Here is a 22,209-nt window from a genome sequence, read left to right as displayed (position 1 = left end):
ATCCTCCTTCATCCCATACCTAGTTAGCCTTTTCTTATAAAAAAGGCAAAAAAAAAAAAATTAAGCAAATCAGCTGGGATATTGACTATTCTTTTGAAGCATTGATATCTAAAGTATTTGTATTATTGGAGAGGTGATGTCATTTTTATGCTTTATAACTTAATAGAAATAATTCTATTTGAAAAAAATTGTTAGTGCTGAATACTTTTTTTTCTGACTTAATGGATTTGTGAGACCACTCGACCTATTCTGATATAGTTTTTTTAAAATGTGTTTAAAAGACAAACATTACTCTGCTAGAGTGTTTTGAAACATGCCTGAAATGTAATGTGTTGTCTTTGTATGAGGTACTTCATTATGTGTGCCCCAGTGGTGAAGTTTCCTGAGGGCGAATTTAATTAAAATGTGGAATAACCTTCTTGGGAAAGTAGGAGGGTCTAGTTATTTAACATAACCTGGAAGAAAGCACAATGAAGAAACCATTTTGTGGAGACAAGGAGTAAATTTTGTATACAGGAAAAAGAGGAATGGGATTCACCCACAAAATTCAGGTTTCATTAAAAAAAAAAATCTTTGAATGGTTAACATATGCTATTGAGAATCTAGGATCTGCAGGTTTTATTCCAAAAGCAGTGTTTGTACAGAGCTCTTTATGAATCTAATTTTTTTAACCACAAGGAAACGTTCCATGTTTTTATCTGTAATTATACACAATTTTTTCTGAATTCTTCTAAAATTTTAATATCTAGGTTAAGTAATATCCAACATATGTACACACATGTACATACATGTACATGTGTATTATGTCTGTCTTATGCTGTTCACTACATGCTTATGTAGTCCTTTTTGGCCAGCTCTGAAATTGCATCCCACAAAGGATTAAAATTCAGTCACTGTTCTGAGCACATGGTGTCAACTGTGACCTGGGTGTGCGCCAATTAGTTACAGCACCTGCGCCTAATTATGGAGTCTTGTTGAAGCAGCCCTGGAAAATGGAGGAGGAGTTGCCTTTCAGCTGTGGCCATACATATGTGACTGCAAAACTGCCCTGCCAAACTTCTGCTCCTTCTTTTGACTGACAAGAAAACTATAAATGAGATTCTAGCTAGCTGGCTACGACTACAGGACAGAAGGGGAAGTAATTCGGGTATGAGAGAAGAAAAGCAAAAAGAAAATGTTAAAAAACACCCTCAAAACCACACACACACACACACACACACACACACACAAAAGCACTGCATAGCAGTGACAATACTATGATGTCCTTGGATCTAAGATCTTTTGATATAGATTGTTTACTCCAGAAGGAAAAACTTTCAATAGGTGTGGAGAGTGGGGGGCAGTGGAAGCCCATGCTGATTAGGGTTTAAAAAGATCTAGCAGTTAGAATGCTAAACTTTAAGTGAGGAAAACTTGGGCTCATAGTCTGCCTCTGAAACTTCCTTAAGTCTGTAATTATGAGCAAGTCATCTAACTCTAACTCTCTGAATCTTAATTTTTATTAATAAAATAATAATATCCGTCATATCTATCTCACAGGGCTGTTGTAAGGCTCAAACTAGGTAAAATGCATATAAAGCTCATCATGACTGCTAAGGACTGTATAGATGCCATTTATCATTATGATTATAATTATTTTTATTAGTTCTTTTGGGCCTCTGATATTTTTTGGTTGTGTTATTCTTAATGAGCTTCTTGAAAGCAAGGCTTTCTTTTGCTTCATTTTGGATCCTCAGTACTTAGATAAGTGCCTGGTACATAGTAGGTGCTTAATAAATGTTTATTGATTGAAATATTTACTGATTCAAGTTGTATTCACTTGAAGTTCACTTGAACTGCTGTGTTACACAGAATATGGTGCTCAAGTCTGACTTGGAAATATGAGATTTAAGTTAGAGAGACATAATATCCCACTGGGGAGATATATGCCAATTACCCTAAGTTGGGTCAATGGAAATACAATTCCTAAAGGGAGCTAGGTGTTTTGGCTTCTGGGGAAAAAAGTATAGGCTAGGTTTTGTCTATTTGTTTATTACAGGTCCCCTAAAGTTGTAGGGATTAAGCATTCCCTAGAGCAATTACTTTGGAGAAAAACAAGGGAGAGAGCAAATAAATCAGATGGAGCTTTTATGTTTCTTTTATTTATTGTTTTAAGACATCTTCTTGCATTTGGCTTCAACACAGGTTAGTGATCAAGATCCTTCTAGGAGACTGAACCAATTCCCATGAACAAATATATTTTTTAAAAATCTCAAATGTTTTGTTTAGAAAACATAAAAATCTGAAATTTCTTTAGGTGTTCTCTCAATCACTGAATAGTCACCTCTCTATAGATACTGCCTTTTACTAAGCTGTATGGTGCCTGATCAAATATAAAAATCCTGATACTACTTCTTGAGATGTTTTTTACCTTTATGGTGTTTTATTCCAATGATGGAGTTAGAGATAGTAGATAATGAAGTAGTTTAATTTTTTTTTCTGGTTTTTCCCTGACTCCTCATATATTTTAGACAACTGTGAGGTTGAATTGTAAAAGTAATGAAGCTATAGGATTTATATAACTATAATTACAAAACTCTCTTTCAGAAGTAAAGGCAGACCCAAATAATTAGAGATATCAATTAACTGTTCATGGTTAGGTTGTGCCAATATAATAATGACAGTACTTCCTAAAAGTAATGAAGATATCTTTTATAAAACCAATCAGAAAATATATTTTTAAATAGGAGCTGTTCTTAAGAGCTGTCTCCTTGGGAGGTTGTGAACTTATTCCAACCATTGCTTACAACCTTTTGGAAAGCCTCTTTGGGAATTACTGTCAGAGTCAATTTACAAGTTACAGAAGCAAATATCTTTCATTACTTTAGCTCCATTTCTGGCCCAGGCAAGTCAGAGCAACCTGATTGTCCATTTTGATTTCTTGATTCCAAATGAATTTTGACTTTTAAAAAAAAAATGAAATGTTCCTTTTTGTTATCACTGTTACTTTCAAATGCTTTTCCCCACCCTCATCAGCTAAAGGTCCCTATGTTGTAACAAATAAATCCAATCAAACAAAGCATGTCAACCCATTGGCCATACCTGAAGATGTAGGAACTTTGAACTCTTGAAAAATAAATTTTATTTAATCCCAAATGACCAAGATTTGTCCTCACTGAAAATGTTAAGAAGAATTTGCTAAAAAGGCTTCTGAACTTGTCAATATACGGTTCCTGGAAGTAAAGATCAGAAGAATCAATTGTCCTAAGACAGTTTTTTTTTCCACTCCTCCGATTTGAAAGTCTAGAACACGCCTTCTTTCCTACTATTTCCTTAGATGTGTTGTCTTCTCTTAGAATGTAAGCTCCTTCAGAAAGGACTCTTTCTTTTTGTATCCTCAGAGTGCAGTACAGTACTTAGCATACTCCATACTTAGTAAATGCTTTTTTAATTCATTCATTCCCACAGAGGAAATCTAGAATTGATCTGACTACAGGTACCATCATCAAAGTATTTTCCCAAGATGATTGCTTTGAAGGAGACAGCATTTATTTGGATTTATAAATGCTTATATGTTTATTTAAAAATATATAGTCATCACCCACACCATTTATTCTTAATCTTTCAATGTTTGTTTCTATTGCTTAAAATAGGATCATACTGAGACAACTACTGCACACCCCAGGTGTACTTTTTAAAAATGACTAATGGGTTTGAAGTGGTTAAGAAGTATAATTAAAATGCTAAGTACTAATTTTAGTTTTTAAAGTTTTGTAATCTGATACGTTGGAGAAAGTTGGAATAGAAATTTCTAGATAATGAAACATAATAGTTAATATTAACTGCTCATCATAATTACAATGTAGTGTTGTAGAAAAAAATATTGAGTAGTGAGTTAGAGGATCTATGCTGAATCCTGACTCTACTACTTTCTATGTGTGTGGTCTTGAGCAAGTGACTTCCTTTGTTTTAGTTTTAGTCTGTAAAATATAGGGGTTATACTAGATTATCAAAGTGTCTCTTTTGGCTTTAAATCTATGATACTATGAATATTCACTACACAAAAAATTCATCACCACCTGGATGTATTATTACAGTAGCTTCCTAATAGTTCTTCATGCTTACAGCCCACTAATCCATTTCCCATACTATTACCAGAATTGTCTTCTATTATCCATAGGTCAAGTCATGCCATTTCTTTGCTCAGAAATTGTCTGTAATTCTGTATTATCCCACCCAGAAAAAAATGCAAACTCTTGTGCCTGACAGTTAAGGCTCCTCTTTTCTGCCCTAAAATTTGGTGCTTTTTTGCCTTTCTAGCTATATCCCATTTCATTTTGATCTACCTATTCTTGCAGCCAAATTGGATCACTCTCTTGTCTCTGAATATATTTTGACTCCCCTGTCCCATGGGCCTTTGCTTATGTTTTTATCTGTTTGGAATGTCTGCTTTTCTTCATTTAATCAATTCCTATTAAGACTTTAAATTCCAACCTATATACTATCCATGGAGCCTTCCCTGATCTCTTTACATTTCTTTTGGTCATGAGATTGTTCTTGGGTCTTTGTCTTGCATGATAATGGCAAAGATTACAGTTAACTTTATTTGGGACGTATTTCTCCAGTAGACTAAGTTCTATGAGGGCAAGGACCACATGTTGTAGAGACATTGTTTCTTTCCTCAATGTGTAGCATGGTATTATGCATATAGTAGATAAGTATTTGTTAATTTATTTATGTTTATTAAGTTTAATAGTTTTCAGATTTATTGACACTTTATTCTTGATTTATACATTGCAAAGACCTGTTTTCAAGAGGGGGGAAAATCTATATGAAAAAGCAATCAACTGTCAGGAGTTTAAAAGGAACAGTACGAAGATCAAACAAAGAAGGATATAGTGCTTTAGTGTTGGAGGGAGTGCATATTTTTCATTTCCCTTCAGGTCTCAGAGTCCTTAACATGTATCATAATATTCTTCAGTGAATGCATTCACACTAAGATGAAGACAGATTTGTGTTAAGCCTTTGTTAAATGCAAGGCCTTTTCCCTTATACTTTGTGAAATACTGCAATGCAACCCTTGTGCTTCCTTGCTTTCAGAGCCACAGTCTTCAGCAGTAGATAGGGCTTTCTGGCTAGAGTCAATACCAGCTTTTCCTTATCTTCTCAGCTTTGTATCTGAAAACCATAATACAATATACAATCTTTTAATAGACTGATAAGTTATGTTGGTTTCTCCTCTTTTTGTTGAGTTCATATTTGTGAACTTAAGCAGGCCTGCCTTGGCTGCCTGAGTCTTTCCAAAATTTTGAATCTGATGGGAGTAAGATCTGATGGAGGCAAATCCGAGAGCAGTGACTGGAAATGGTAAAGAGGAAAATTTTGACTTGATTCTACAAAAAATTCCCCCAAAACTTCTTGCCAATTAGAGCTGTCCCAAAATGGGATGTTACTTTGGGGGGTAGTAATTCTACCCTCATTGGAGTTCATTAAGCAAAAGCTGGAGAACGATTTGTGGGGTATTTTATAGTTGGATATACTATTCTTTTTAGATATGAATAAGATTAATAAGGCACTGAGGTCTCTTCTAGCGCTACAATTCTGTCACTCTCCTAAAAGTGTCAAACTTCTATTTCCTCTAGAATAAGGAAGGAAAGATACAATAAATGTTGAGAGTTGCCATAATGTTGTTAATAGTCTGACAAGATCTTAATTACAAAAAAATCATCTCTATGATTAATGAAAATTATGTTTCCCATTTCTCAAGTTTGTATCCATCTCCATTTGGTTGTTTGCAACCAGTGACATCATTAATCCATAGTATAGGGTGTTACAAAACTTAAAAAACTGCTTCAGCAATTGCTGATGTCATCAACTATTCCAATAAGAAACATAGATCCTAGGGGCCCTGTTTTGGAGTTTTGGCAGGTGAAAGCCTTTTGTTTCAACCTGAAAGAAATAAAACGACATGTGTATCTAATTAAGTTGGAATTTACTGTACTTGGGGTAAATCATGGTTTATTACTAACTGGGTCATATCCTTATGCTCTATGCTGATCTGGTAGCTCCCAGTAGACATCACTCCTTCCAGAAATCTGACTTCATACATTTTCTGCTGGCATTTTATTTATTTTTGAACTATTTATGTGCATTTTCCCAAGAACTTTATTTCCTTTGGACTATGTGCTTTTTGGTGGCTAATTTCATTCAAATAGTAAAAAATACTATTGTCATTGTTTTTTCTTAAAAGAACCAACCCTACTATTTACTTAATATGCCAGAGGGGGTAGACTAGATTAACTCTAAAGTTATCTTTCATCTATAAAATTGTTGGCCCTTTTTTTCTATGTGGGAAACATAAGATCATGTTAGGACCATGTTTAATTGATCAGTCAGTAAGAACTCAGTGCCTATTATATCCTAGGCACTGTTTTAGGTACTGAGAAGTTAAAAGTATAACTCTCTGAAAGATTTTACATTCTATCAAAAAGGAAAGAGGGAATAATATCTTTGTCTTAGTTAAATGAAAAGTTTCAGTATGACTTTTTCAACAAGATTTTTTTAAAGACTTGTATGGATAAAGAAAGAAGAGAGTGCAGAACTCTAGAACTTGTAAATCTAGAATTGATCAAAGTTTATTCTGTTCTGTGCAAGTTGTAGCAATGTTGTTGATGCTTATTTTGTTAAAGTATTTAGTAACTGTTTTATGCCCAATACAATTGCAGATAAGGTCTATGAGGATTATAAGAGAAGTACAGAGTAGGAGTTACATACATGTGTTTTAAGGTTAAAAGACAAGAAACAATTAAAGAATAGTTCTTAAATTTCACAAAGTATGGCTCTAACCCAATTCCACAAACATTTAAGTATTGTCTATGTGCAAGACAGAAGTAAGTACCAAAGGATTCAAGAAAAGAGAGATCATTGTGGTAGAATTTATTGGTTAAAGCTTTATTGAGAAGGTTGGAGTTTTAAATTGGTTTTGTAAAATAGGTTGGATTTGCAGAGTTGGAGGAGAAAAGGGAACAATGTTTTAGGGAGGAAAGAAAGCTTGAGCAAGTGTGCGGTAGAGTTGGGAATGATTACATGATTTATGCAGAGCTTCATTGACTTTATTGGAAGGGAATGTACATTTTGAAAAGAAGTAGGAGATAAAATTGAAAAAAAAGTTGGCACTAATATATGGAAGGTTTTAAACACTTTCGATATTGGGGAGTTCAAAGTTGATCAGACAGGCAGTTGGGGCTTTGGGATAAGGGGATAACATGTTGAGAGTGATTGTTTAAAAAGATAAATCAAGAAGTGATATGTAGATTAGGTTGGGGGTAGCAGGTGAGAATACTGGTAACGGAGTTCAGATGATAAAACAAAAGATATTTATAACTAGAAGGAGCTTTAGAGATTTTTATAATCTTTCTCCTCATTTTATAGATGAGAAAATTGATTTACACAGATATTAAATGACTTGGATAAGTATTGGCTATTAAAGTAACATGCACATATAAGTCAGTGAAAATCTGTGCTGTAGTAGCATCAAAGAAGATAAAGACTAAAAAAAATAGTCATTCAATTCAACAAAGAATTTATTAAGCACTTCCTATCTTAAAGACACAATGTTGTTGTATATCTTGTTGATACAGAAGAACTCTACAATCTGAACCATCAAGTTCCTAAGCAGAGAGTAAGATATGTACACACAAAAATATTAGTTATTTTAAGAGTTTGATAGAAGTAGTTGAATGATTCAGGTGAAGTACTTTAGGGAAATTGGTAGAGAGAACACTTTCAAGGAGAATCTAAGAAGAATTTCTGGAACATTGAGCAATTGAGATAAACATATAAGGTATAAAAAGATTTATTTTGAGAGGTAGAGATATGGAGGGGGGAGCATATTGTATTATATTATATAATATATATTATACACACACACACAAATATAGGAGGCCACTGAATGGTGTTGCTTAAGTGTAATGAATACCTAGTTTAGTTAAGAAAGGGGAATAATGTGAAATAAGATTGGGAAAGAAGGTTGGAGTTGAATTGTTGAGGATTTAAAATGCCATATAGAAGGGTTTACATTTTGGGAGTGGTGTGAAGAATGGATTGGATGGACATTGAGGGAGAGCCTAAAGACAGTGGGAATAGTTAGGAATCTCTTACAGTTTGCCACATGTAAAGTAACGAGAGCCTGAATTAGGGTGGTGTCAGCATGAGGGGAACAAATAGGATAGACTTGAGAAATTGCAAGGGTTTCTCAATTTAATTTCATGCACTAAAAGTCTGGATGAACATAGAAGATACACTGCAAGAGCAAGCATGACTTGATTAAATTACCAGGAACTGGCTAGAATTTATGATTTTTCTAGTAAACTGGCTTATCAATCATATTAATGTGAAAGATATGGTGAAAGTAGATAGGACAGAATGGAGAAACCAATTAGATATTGGTAGTTAGAAGGGAATGTATGGAGCAGATGTGGGAGAGAGGGAAGGATCAAAGGTAAATGAGGTTTCAAACTCTGATATCTGCCATGATAGCCAAAATAGATAAATTAAGTAAGAAGGAGGGGAGGGGCAGAATATGCTTAGTTAGTTTCTGAAATATTTAATTTGAGGTGTTGGCAAGGGACATTGAGATGTGGTACTCCAGCTTGATGGGTAGGAATTGGGGTAGTAAATTTGGACTATCTCTGTTGAGGTGCTAACTGAACCCTTGGAAGAAGATGAGATCACCAAAGGAAGAAAGTGGAGAAAATGAAACAAGGAGCAAGTGAAAATCCAGAAAGAGAAGTCAGATAGAAAGAGAACCAGGAGAAGAGGGAGAAGAGAGCCAAGGTAGAAAAGAGCATGTGGGGAAAATATTATATTGACAGTGTCACATGCTGCAAGAAATGTCATGGAAAATCAGAACTGAAAAAAAAGGTATATCTAACAAGTAGGAAATCACTGGTGATCTTTGAGAGTACTTTGAATACAGCTGAGTCTAAGGGCTGAAACTAGGTTACATGATGAAAGTAGACACAGAAAGTATAGGCTATTTTTGCTAAGGATTCAGTATTAAAACAGAAGAATAAGGTGATAGCTTAAGGGGATTACAGAGTTAAAGGAAGGGGTGTTTTTTTTTAAAGGAGAGGGGCCTGGCTTTTTTTTCAGGATATTATAGAAGATAGGGTTGTTGTAAAGGATGGCATTTAAGGAACTCAGCTGACTTTGGGTCCCCTAAGACTAGATGAATTATATTTAAATGTATTGAAAGAATTTGCCATTGTGATTTTGGAAACTCTATTTGTTTTCTGTAAATGACTGTGAAATACTGAAATGGCGATAGCAGGTTGAAAATGGGCAAGTATTTTCCTAATTAAAAAAAAAAAAAACAACAGTATTCTTTTTTAAAGACCAATAATAACTTTTCATCTTTTTGAAATATATGCAAAGAATTATCATCATTCATCCTTGTAAAACCTTGTATTCCAAATTTTTCTCCCACCATTCCCTTCTTTCACCCCTCTTAGGTAGCAAGTAATCCAATATAGGTTAAACATGTGCAGTTCTTCTAAACATATTTCCACATTTATCATGCTGCACAAGAAAAATCAGATCAAAAAGGGAAAAATAAACATGACAAAGGAAAAAAACCACTCAAACAAACAACAACAACAAAAGGTGAAAATACTATGTTTTGATCCACATTCAGTCTCCATAGTTCTTTCTCTGGATGTCGAAGGTTCTTTCCATCACAAGTCTATTGAAAATGCCTTGAATCATCTTATTGTTGAAAAGAACCTAGTCCATCACAGGTGATTATCACATAATCTTCTTGCTCTGTACAATGTTATATTGGTTCTGCTCACTTCACTTAGCATCAGTTCATGTAACTCTTTTCAGATTTTTCTGAAATCAGTCTTCTAACCATTTCTTATAGAACAATGATATTCTGTTACATTTATATACTGTAACTTATTCATCCATTCCCCAACTGATGGGCATCCACTCAGTTTCAAATCCCTTGCCACTACAAAAAGAGCTGTTAAAAACATTTTTTGCACATGTGGGACCCTTTGCTTTTTTTATGATCTTTTGGGATATAGGCTCAGTAGTAGCACTGAGCATATCAAAGGATATGCACACTTTAATAGCTCTTTGGGCATAATTCCAAATTGCCTGCCAGAATGATTGAATTGATTCACAACTCCATCAACCATGTATTAATGTCCTACATCCCCTCTAACATTTATCATCTTAGACAATCACCAACAGTATTCTTTAAAGAATCATAGAGAATAAGAGGACAGCAGATAGAAAGGGACAAATATTGTCCAGATTTTTAAAAAATGGTAGTGTGTAGATTTTGGAATTTGTATATATTGCTGAGAATAATTCTAGTTTGTGGTGAAATTCTAGAACAGATTAATATAATTTGTTAATTCTTAGGAAGTGATTGACAGGATTCATCACCAATAAGTAATGTCAAACTAATATTTCCTTTTTTGTTAAGTTTACTTAGTTTATTATATGAGGGAATTCCATAGGCATAGCTTATTGTTGATAGAATTTTTCATAATTAGTCAGAATAGAGAAATATGGGTTGGATACATGCACAATCAGGTGGAGTCATTAATGATTGGACTATTTTAGTCAAAAAGTATGAGTTAATGAGTTATTGTCAACATAGAGAGAAATCTCTAGTGGCTTGCTGTAGAATTCTGTATTTGTTCCTGTCCTATTTATTATTTTTATTAATAACTTGAATGAGGTGAAGAAGATAAAAGGACTAATCTATTTATGATAGAAAGATTTTAAAAGGCTTAAACAAGCTGGATTAAAATGGCTAAAACTGACAAGATGAAATTTAATAGGAGTAAATGTAAAGTTTTTCACTCAGGTTATATCAAAGAAACTTCTTTCATCCATACAAATAACAGTCTATCAAGATGTAGGAGATATAGAGTTAAAGCTTAATAAATACTTGTTCATAGTTGATAAGGAGTTGTCTGAGGCTGACAGATTAAATTGCTTTCTCATGGTCTCTCAGTGTCACAAGTAGAATTTGAACTTGTGTCCTCTTGACTCCAATTCCAACAACCTATCCATTATGAAATGATGCCTCTTTCCACTTAGGTTAAAAAAGAAAAAATAATAATTAAACTAGAGGAGTGTCTTAATTGTGTGAAATTACATGTATTTAAAAAAACTCAAGGATTTTAATTGATGGCTAGTTTGTTATGAATGAACAATATAATGTGGTTGCAAAAAAAAAAAACCCAAAAAACAAATCCCAAACCCCAAAGCATTATTTTGCTGCATTCATAGAAGCACAGTGTCTAAATAAAGGGAGACAGATTCTTTTGTACTTTTCACTGGCCATCTGGAGGATTGTGTCTGATTCTGGGTGCCTGATTACCTGTAGTGCCTACCTCACAAGATTGTTGTGAGGTTCAAATAAAGCCAGTTAGATAGATCAATCGATTGATCACCTTGTAAATCTTAAAGTGCTATGTTGAATAATTTTTAAAATATAAAAATGTTTATATTAATAACATTATAAATTATATATTGATGCTGTAGAATATAAAACATTATTAAAGCCTATGAAGTAATAAATCCCTTCTCATTGAAAGTGATCATATACACACTGGTTGACTCATCTGTCATGGATTTTGTAGAGACTTGAGAAGTTGGACTAGATGACCTTTCAAGTTCTTTTTGACTCCTAACATTCTATAAGGAATCAATAGCTATGGAAACAAGATTGGATGGTTCAGATAAAAAGAGAATTCAAGTAATTACAGTTGACTGTGTTCAAACCCTAAATGTTCGGCTATGGTTTTTTTGTGGTTGGTTTTTCCCCCAGTTTTCTTCTTGTCTTTGAACAATATAAGTTAATGAGTTCATTTGTCTCTGGACCAGCATTTTCTGTAAACTGTCCAGATAAATGACTTGGCCAAGTTAACTGACTTTGCCTTTGATCCGACAGGGTGAAATTAAATTGCAGATTTTCAGATAAGTAAATGCTGGGGTTTCCTCTCCTGGAAGGATGTGTAGTGATGAATGATCAACCCTAGTCTTTTCATCTGGTCTTGCAGCTGTTTTCAAGGTGGTAATGGCTTTTTGCAACTTCACAGTACACTGACTCTTTGTTCTCTCACTTCCCAAATATTCTCTGTGTCCATCATTTTTGAATGTTGTTACTTGGATTAATTAAAATAGCACATGAAAGTAGGAAATATGTGGAGGATGTAGGGGGTTAGAATGGGGTTTGTAAGATCTGCTTTCTGCTTCCTTTTTGAACCCATGAATTCTGTAATCCTATTTGGACGCTTTTAACTTAAAAAGGATTTTTTTTTCAAGGAGAAGCTGAAACAAATAGTTGGATGCTTTTGTTTCCTTTTCCTTTCAAGCTTGACTTTCCTTCTCTCAGTTTTTTGTTTATAGTGATCTCTTCTGAATTGCTTTAAGAACACCCTAATATTACTTTGCAATTTCTTCTCAACTGACTTTGTTACTCATCCCCACATTATCTATGAAAATGGAGCATGAAGGATAGCATGCATAATTGAAATCCTCTGATTATTTTTTTTAAAGGACTCATTTTAGAACCCAAGATTTTCTCATTTCTCCTTTACCAAATCTTTCATCTAGGCATCTAACAAATAGCATAATTGGCTGATTAGATTTTCTACACCTATTTTTAATCTTTTGGCTACCCTTCAATGAAGATGCTAATGAGGAGGGAAATGACCAAAAGGTTGGCAGCTGCCCAGAGAAGAAATAAACTAAAGGGCCTAAATAATTCACAAACAAGATTAAAAAATCTTCTGCATCTTACTTAGACTTGACTCTATCACCTTTAAAACAGGTGCTGAAGGCCCTTATCTTTTAAAGGGAAATGGTCTGTATAATAGGCACCTGTTCCCCATACCCCTTCACTTTTATGTGCCATATGTAAATATTATCTGAGTATCAGCTCCCATATTTAGAAACTTTTACTTTGAGCAGTTTAGAATTCAAAGCAATAGTCAATATTATGGGATAAGTGAATGTGAACTGACTAGGAGTTTTGGGACCTAGATCCTAATTCTTATTTTACCACTAATTCACTGTAGATGTAACTTAGACAAATCTCTTGACAGTCTAGGCCAGGGGTCCTCAAACTACGCCCTCGGGCCAGATGCAGCAGCTGAGGACATTTATCCCCCTCATCCAGGGCTATGAAGTTTCTTTATTTAAAGGCCCACAAAACAAAGTTTTTGTTTTTACTATAGTCCAGCCTCCAACAGTCTGAGGACAGTGAACTGGCCCCCTATTTAAAAAGTTTGAGGACCCCTGGGCCTAGGCCTCAGTTTTTCCATCTGTAAAATGTAGGAGGTTAGTCTAGGTGACTCTGAGACAAGTTGAGTTTTTACCTATCCCCTTGCACACCATTCCTGTCCCCCAGGAGACAAATAATAATAAAATTTAGTATCTTATTGCTATTAAAAACATCACTGAGGAAATAGAGACTGTTTTTTTTTCCTTTTTTTGTATCACCTTTTATCACAGTGCCTGGCACTTAGTAGGTACTTAGTAAATGTTCCTGACTTGTCCTCCCTTCCATTTACATTGTCTTCTAATTTTCATTCATAACCAACCATTCATGTTATGAATACAACTTTGCTTTTTTGAATAGAATTTTTAACATTTTGAATTTTAATCTACATTATGTTAATCAATACAAGTATCTTATATGTGAATTGGGAAGCATAAATTCAGAAAATAAGATAGTGTAAAAATAAAAGGTGAATGAATATGTTGAAAATAATTTTTGGTCATTTGATTAAATCTGTTTTTCATCAAAATCCTCTAGGTATTCATTCTTTGGACACACATGTAAATGAGAATAAAATAGACTAACTCTAAAAGGTTCATAAATCCTTATAACAAAAAAGTAACAGTTGCTATTGTAATATGATGGCTATTAATATCTGATAAGGCAAATAATTTTTTTCTCTTTTTGTGGAAATTAATGTTGATCTACTGAAGAATAATTATAGGGTTTTTTTTAAAGTCCCTCTTCCTGCTTTCATCCCTATCACCACTGTCTAAGGTTAAGACAACTTGATGTATTCTTGGAGATTTCATGTCCTGTTTCTCTCTGTGCCCTTGCAACAGACCCTGATGTGTCTAGAGAAATGTCACCATTAAGTCTAAGAGTACCCTCATAGGAGACATGCCTTTTTTTGGCATGTAAGTAAATTCAAAATAAGAATGAAGTTTCTGTAACTGGAAGGAGTTTAATCTTTATGATTTTGGTTATTGAAATTGTTTTAGACTGTAGGAAAATAAGAACTTTTTAAATAACTTCTGTTAAGAAAGTGCGATCATAATAGGTATATAGTAGTATTTAGTAGTTAATAATCTAGATTTAAAGGTTAAAGTATCCTTAGTAGTCACCCAGATGAACTTTAATTTACTTTTGGAGGAATCTCAGAGAGATTTTGACTTGCCTCTACTGTGAACGTGCTAAGCTGAGTAATTCCGACTAAGTGCCTTGGATTTCACAACAGGGAAAAATCAGTGTGGATTAGGAAGCTTTTCCCAACCCCTCTTAATTCTAATGCTCTTTTCTCTGTTAATTATCTCATTTATGCTATATGTATCTTGCTTTGTGTATTTTTTTTGCAAATTGTCTTCCTCATTAGATTGTAAAAACCTTAAGAGCAGAGATTGCCTTTTATCATTTTTGTGTCCTCAGCACTCAATTGTCTTTGGCACACAGTAAGTGCTTAATAAATGTTGATTGATTTGCCAAAGTTATTTGAAGATTTTGTCCAACTAGTAGATCACTGCAAAGACAGATAACCTCTCAGTGAATTTGATTTTAACATAGTTATCAATAAATCCTCAATAACTCATACTTACACGGTGCTTTAAAATTTGCAAAGCAAAATGATTTACACATATTGTTTCATTTGAACTTCCCAATAAGGGAAGGGAACAAGCATTTATTTAGCAATTACTATGTGCCAGACACTTTACTAAGCACTTTACAAAAACTAGCTCTTTTGAGTCTCACAACATACTTGGGAAGTAGGTGGTATTATTATTTGCATTTTACAGTGAGAGAAATTGAGGCACATCCAGCCTAAGTGACTAGCCCAAGACCATAGAACTTTTCTAATGCTAATATATTAGAACTCAGATTTTGATTTCAGACCCAGTGATTTAGCCTTGCTACCACCTAGTTGCTCGTATCTGCCTTAATGACTAATAAAGCCACAGGAATTATTTGGGACTTAACAAAAGTTTAAGGATTTTATCATACAACTGGTAAATCCCAGAGGCAAGTTTTAAACTCAGTTCTGCCTGATTTTAAATTTAGCATTCAATCAATTACATTGGACTATCCACATTAAAAATAAAGATAACTTATACACCATTTAGGTTCTTCCTTTTTAATCTACTGTCATGAAAACTCTCATATAATAACACTTGTTTGTTACTGCTGTTTAGTCATACCATCGTAGGATTTAGATATAGAAGAAGGAATGAAGATCAGCTTGTCCAGTCTGTTCACTTTACAAACGATAAAACTAAGGCCTATAGATGTGAAGTGATTTGTCTGGTTATATAACTAAAAAGCTGTCCAGATCCAAGTCTGCTGATTCAAATCCCAGTGTGTGTTCTTTCTATCATACCTTTTTTTTTATACTTAAAGTTTTATTTTGACACACATTTAATGTTTTAGAGATAATTCCCTCCACATTGTGTTGGGGGCATTCTTTAAGAGAATAAGACTTTTTTTTTTTTTTTAGATTTATTCTCTCTGTGGTTCCCCTCTTGTTGCAAATGTGCCCATTGGTTGCTATTTCTTTTTGTGGTTACCTGTTCTATAGTTAGAATCCGTCTGTTGAGCACATGGTACTTCTCTACTGACTTTAAGTGTAGTTGAAAAGCTGCCTCATTCATTTTTATCTTCATCTGGATACTTTCTAGTAGCAAGAGCACTGATCTGTCAAAGTAAACTGAAGAGCTCTCTCACAGTTCCTTCTCTGTTAAGGAGTGGCCAGTAACCGTTAAAATGTCTTTGGACTTAGCTTTTGAAAGTAAGTATAGGTTTGGGTCTGGTTGCTTTGATTTTGAAAATGAGATTTAAAATGTCTAATAATTTTTACCTGGGTTTGGAATTTTTCTTTTCCTTGAGTAAATTCTGCAGCCATATTTAATCAGATGGCCTTTACTAAGGGAACATGTGATTGAACATATGAAATATGAATTTTTTTTGCAAGGCAATTGGGGTTAAGTGACCTGCTTAGGGTCACACAGCTGAACATATGAAATATGGAAATGATTCGTAATAGGAAATCAGATTGAATAGAAAGTACAAGACCAAGTAAAGAGTTATTTAAGTGGCCATTCAGAGATGTGATAAATGCTTTAAAAGAGAAAGCAATTCTTATGAATTCACTATAATCCTAAGAAGTTTTATACTAAATAATTAAGTTATTTGAAATGATTGTTGTGTATGCCTTTCATGTTTTCTTTTTTAATATACCACCCCTACTTTTTAATCTGGGCAGAGTGAAATGTTGTATGTTATGTACAGAGAGGTTGCTTGTCATTGAAGGGCCAGCCTTGGAACCAGGAAAACTTGGAGTTCAAGTCCCACTAATAACATACTAGCAATAATGTGTTCTCAGTGCTATGGGAAATTCTATATGACTATGTGCATCTAGAGAAAGAACTGATAAATGGAAGTATATGTATATACATACACATACACAAAGGCACATATTTGTTCTAATGTTTGTCACCTCTAAAGTAGGGAGGAGGAGGGAAGAGGGAAAAAAGACAAAAAAGACTGTGTATAACAAAGAAGGTGACAACTTACAATGGTTCCTTTTACCAATGAAATCACAGATGTAGTACTTATCCCTATTTCTATATTACAGGGATCCCTATATATGTATGTGTATATTTAAACATGTATACACATCTACTTGCATATACCCATATGTATACATGCATTTGTATACATGCATACATATATATAAAAAAATTCATGAATTTTAAAAAATAACCCCCCCTTTTACCAGTGCCATTGTGGATAATGTCTTAAAAATTATTGAAATTATGACTTCTTCCTTAAGATATATAATATTAGGAATTTGGGGGAGTTACGTGAATTAAAATCCATCAATCTACTTTTCTTGATTAGTAATTGCACTGCTTTATGGGGAAAGGGGTAGGAAAGAGAGGAAATTGGAAAGCAGAATTTTTTAAAAGGAGATTATTGATGTTTTGATTGGTAGTTTTTTAAAAATAAATTTTTGTGCATATTTTATATTTTTATATTACCTACATTCCAAATTAATTTCTCCTCCTTACCACTTACAGAGGCTAACCATTATAATAAAGCATAAAATAATATATAATACATATATTACACAATATATAATAATAATATAATAACAGTTAAGCAAAATTAACCAATGAACTGCATATATTATGTGAAGTGTTCTATATCCATAGGGACCTTACCCTCCTAACCTGACATACACCTCTATAAAGAAATTAGGGAGGGAAAAGGTGCCTTTCTTCTCTTCTTTGAATCCAAGGTTAGTTATTATGACTGCATACAATTCGATTTGAGTTGTTGCTCTTCTTTCCAAATTAAATTTTGTCATTGTGTATGGTATATATTGTTTTTCCGGTTTTTGCTTACTTTATATATTTTATGTAAGTCTTTCCATGTTATCATATTCATGATTTTTTATAGCACAGAGATATTCTATTATTATTCATTCATTTGGTCATTTACCTTTAAGAAGTATTATTTTTCTTCCGTATCTTAAAGATACTGCTATAAATATTTAAGTTTATATGGGACCTTTCTTTTGTCATTGGTCTTTTTGGGACTTATTTCTAGCAATGGAATTTCTGAACCAAAGAATATGGGCATTATAGTCATTCTGATTATCAGTTAAATATATTAATGGAAAAATAAATTTGGTTTAAGCTCATCTCCAATTTAATAATTCCTTTAAAAAGTACTTCTGGCTACTGAAGGATGAATAAGAGAAAGATATACATTTTTAATGATCCTAGGTGTATTGTTAACAAAAATATGAACTCTATTTTAAAGAGGATTGACTAGTACCTGACCACAAGGACATCTGTGGTTCAAACAGAAATACTGGTCTTAGTAGCAGAAGCAAAGATAGGTAAATTTCATACTTTCTCTTTTTTCTGACCAGTTTATCTAGCCCTTGTTTCATCAACAGCTTTCCAAATACTCTCTGAGGTATTGGGGGAAGTGGGGGAAGGAGGGGGGGAAGAAGTAGCAGCAGAGGAAACAAAAAATATCTTTTCTTCCCCTTAAGATTGAGACTTTAGAAGAGACCTGTAACCAGTTATGAATTCACTGAAGCTTAGATACTTCATGCATGAGTCATATGTTTCTTCCTCGTTTTAAAAAACAGCTCTAAAGTGTTGAGATGAAAGTAGTACATATCTAAAAACACTCCCACTTCTGTTTTCCCTTTTTTAAGATGAAGAGTTGTTGAGACTGAGGGAAGAACAGGAAAAATATCTTGAGTAGGCTCTTTTTCTTTTGATTATTTTCTGTTTATTTTGTCCCTGGATATTTGTGGTTACAATCCCTGTAAAACTTAAAGTAGAAATGAAATCTTTCACTTGAAGGGTCATATCACTTACCCCTAAAACACTGAAGTAGGGAGAGAGTTGCTGATTTTTGGTTTGACGTTTAAGTTGAATGGTGAGCTGTTGAGATAGCCAATTTTAGTTATTGAAGTCAGTAAGGAAAAGGATTGGTAGTGATTACTCAAACACAAAATAAAAATGTGGTGTTCTTTACTTTTTTTTTCAAACAGGAGATGCACAGACATTGACCTAGATATCATAAGAAAATGCCATAATATTAGCATTATGGAGAAAGTCCTGGATTTGATATTAGGAAAAACTCTCTTTGAGATCTATGTCTTTTATGTCTTCCACTGACTTGCTTTGTGATCTTGAGTGAATTACTTAATATCTCTGAGTTGCCCTTTGCTCACCTACAAAGGGGAAATAATAAACTTAACTCTACCTACCTCAAAATTTTGTTGTGATGACTTTGTAAGCCTTGAACTCATTTGTAGTTATGAGTAGGCATTAGCATTAGAATTTATATGTTTTTTAAAAATGCTTTACATATATTATTACATAATGGAAAACCTTGTAAGGTACATATTGGGCAATTAAATGGTACCTTAGTATAAAGCATTAGGCTTAGAGTAAAAATAATTCATCTTCTTGAGTTTAAGACACTGCTGTATGATCTTAGACAAGTCACTTAACCTGTTTACCTCAATTTCAATTTCCTCCTCTATAAAATGAACTGGACAAAGAAATTCCAAATCACTTCAGTATCCTTGCCAAATGGGGCAGAAAACACAGCTAAAATAGACTGAATAACAAAGTAACACAACTATAGGTATAATGACTCCATTTTATGGATGAGGAGGGCTTAGAAAGATTAAGTGAAAACAAAACTACCTTCAAACCTGTTTTATCTGATTCAGTTTAGCATGTCTCCAACAGGATCATGTTGGAAAGAGGAGTCAGATTTCAAAGTCTATGTGCTATTTATTTACTTCTGTGATCTGGTATTGCCACTTAACGTCTCTGAATCTCATATTCTCTAATATGTAAAGAGACTAAAATGGATGATTCCTTAAGATTCCTTTCAACTGTGATCCTATGGCCCATTGTCTTTTTACCTCAGTAGGATATATCTGAAATAGCATTGAGTCATAATTTGTAGGAGAGTCAAGTTGCTGTCATTCAAAAATATTCCAAGGTTAGAGATTACCCTAAATGTCTGTAACTAAAAGTTTATTACGAATTTATTACACTTGAATTTATGTAAATATTTCTTATACCTATTTATATTTTCATTCCTCCCCTTTTTGGGTCAAATAATTCTATATATTTGTAACCTATTATGTATAGAAAGGCATCACTTTTACTGAAACTGCCTTTTTTAATATTTAATCTAATTTTAATGTTTTCAGTGAGAAAAGTTTATTTTTTTATTCCTCCTATCTTTTATATCTTTTTGAAAAAAAAACAAATATGTATAACTGAGTTAAAAAAATTCCCTTTCTAGCTGCATCTAAGAAAACACACACACACACACGCTCTCTCTCTCTCTCTCTCTCTCTCTCTCTCTCTCTCTAGTTTCGTCATAAATCCTCTTTGATTCTTATTGCATATTGCATTGTTCAAAGTTCTTAAGTCTGCCAAAGTTGTTTGCCTTAATTCTATAAATTGTTCTGGCCTACTTCATTCTACATCAGTCCATATAAATCTTCCAGTTTTCTTGGAAACTATCCCTTTCATCATTTCTTCCATTTCATTCTTATATTATAATTTGTAAAGCAATTTCCTACTTGATGAGTTTCCAATTCTTTGTCATTACAGTTGTAGATATACTATACTTTTATTAGAACTTTGAGGAAATTGATTTAAGTACTGCATAGTTGGACAGAAAATATTATACTGCCCATTCCAGTAAGTAATTCCCAAGTGAGGATGTCAGGTGATATTCAAGAACACAGAAAGGAGGGAGAAAATGCTCCTATTTTAGTTCATTCAGAAAATTGTCATTCTAGCTAATACACAGGAAGCACTGTGTTTGAGTTTTTGTCATTGTGCCATTTCCTTTACCTGCCTTTTTGTGGGAATACTGTTGAGCAATAAAGGGAACTAGTAGGCCACAGCATAGATAATAGCTTACTCCTTAATGACAAAAACTGGAATTTATTGTACTCATTATCCTATTAAATGTTTTTACCCTTTGGATTCTGTAAAATTATAATGACCAAGCTTGAACCTAAGAAAGAGAAATGAAAAGGTTATCTTCTTTCCCTTTTTTAAAATGGAAGAGGATTGTATCTATCAAAGACTGCATATAATGTCAGACTCTTATAATATTTTGGTGAGTTTTGCTGGATCTTTTTTTTCTTTTTCCTTTTTAAAGGATGACTCTTTGAGAGAGGAGAGCAGTGGGAAAGGGATCCAGTTAGAAATGAAGATGATGTAAAAACAAAAGATATTTTAAAGGTATTAGAAAAAATGTTTTATTTAAGGAAGCTTTGAATTTGAAGGCTTATCATATGTAACTTATGGTAGGTAACCCTATTAAAAGTTATTATATCTATTCAGGAGACGGTAACCTTTTTGAATGTAAGAACTGTTTTTCATCTTTCTACCTCTGGCATGTAACACAAATTTAAACTTTTAAAGTAAAATTAGATTTTATTATGGTGAGTGAGTCGTCCTGGCAGTTACTTTTACAGCTGTCCTGATATTGTTCTTTAGAAGAACACAGCTGCTTGTGTCTGGCCTACTTCCCATTTCTGTGAAAACAAATGAATATTTACCACAGACAATAGGCAGAGGTGCCTTAATTGAGTAATGAACTAGAAATAGAGAAGTGGCAAATAAACAATATGATGATATGCCCAAATGTGCGTCATCCAGGCACATCAAGGAGTTACTCTATGATTGCATTGTACTTCGGGGAGTATTTCTTAGAAAAAATTGGCTGTACAAATTGGTCATTATGTGACCATTTAAGTTAATAAGTTTCTTCCTGTCTGCCAGGTATAGGTGGGTCATTTTTTTTTTTAGTCTTTCTTACTTATCATTCAGAGATGTTCTTTGTTAAGACAAATCCAGGACTAGAATTAGGGTTGCTTGTGCCTTGATTTATTGCTGAATTTCCTAAACTATGTTGTAAATTGCTCACACCTCAAACTTGCAGAATGCAGAGGATTACAGATGAAATAGGACTTCAGTCCTTCTAAGCACTTGTAATATTCCAATATGGCTAAGAGTCTCAACTCTTGGTTTAAAACTATATATTTTCCCTACTAACTTATATTAACAAAATAGAAAAAGGGAGGATTAATGGACTAAATCTTAGAATTGAAAATTAGAAAGCCAATAAGTGAAACTAAAAAATAAGCACAAAAGAGAAGTTTGAATTAGAATTTGAATTAGAATTTAGAATACAAATTAGTCTCAGAAATTGAGAAAGAAAGCATTCTATCAGATTTCTTTTTTTTTTTTTGAGACAAATATGGTCCTAAGTACAGAATTATGGACTAATATCATTAATATGTTTGAAAAATTTTAAATAAAATCCTGTCAAACACATTGCAGTGAGTGATCTAAGATATCATTCCT

General features: G+C 33.4%; 1 protein-coding gene across 1 annotated transcript in view; it reads left to right on the top strand.

Moving 5' to 3' along the window:
• JADE3 (jade family PHD finger 3) overlaps nucleotides 1–22,209 on the top strand; it is a 185,898-nt gene that overhangs the window by 58,107 nt on the left and 105,582 nt on the right. The gene's annotated exons all lie outside the window — the stretch shown is intronic.

The sequence above is a fragment of the Sarcophilus harrisii genome, chromosome 3, assembly GCF_902635505.1.
Source record: "Sarcophilus harrisii chromosome 3, mSarHar1.11, whole genome shotgun sequence".
In the NCBI taxonomy this organism is placed as follows: domain Eukaryota; kingdom Metazoa; phylum Chordata; class Mammalia; order Dasyuromorphia; family Dasyuridae; genus Sarcophilus; species Sarcophilus harrisii.
The sequence above is the reverse complement of the archived record's forward strand: the minus strand, read 5'-3'. Positions and strand labels throughout refer to the sequence as shown.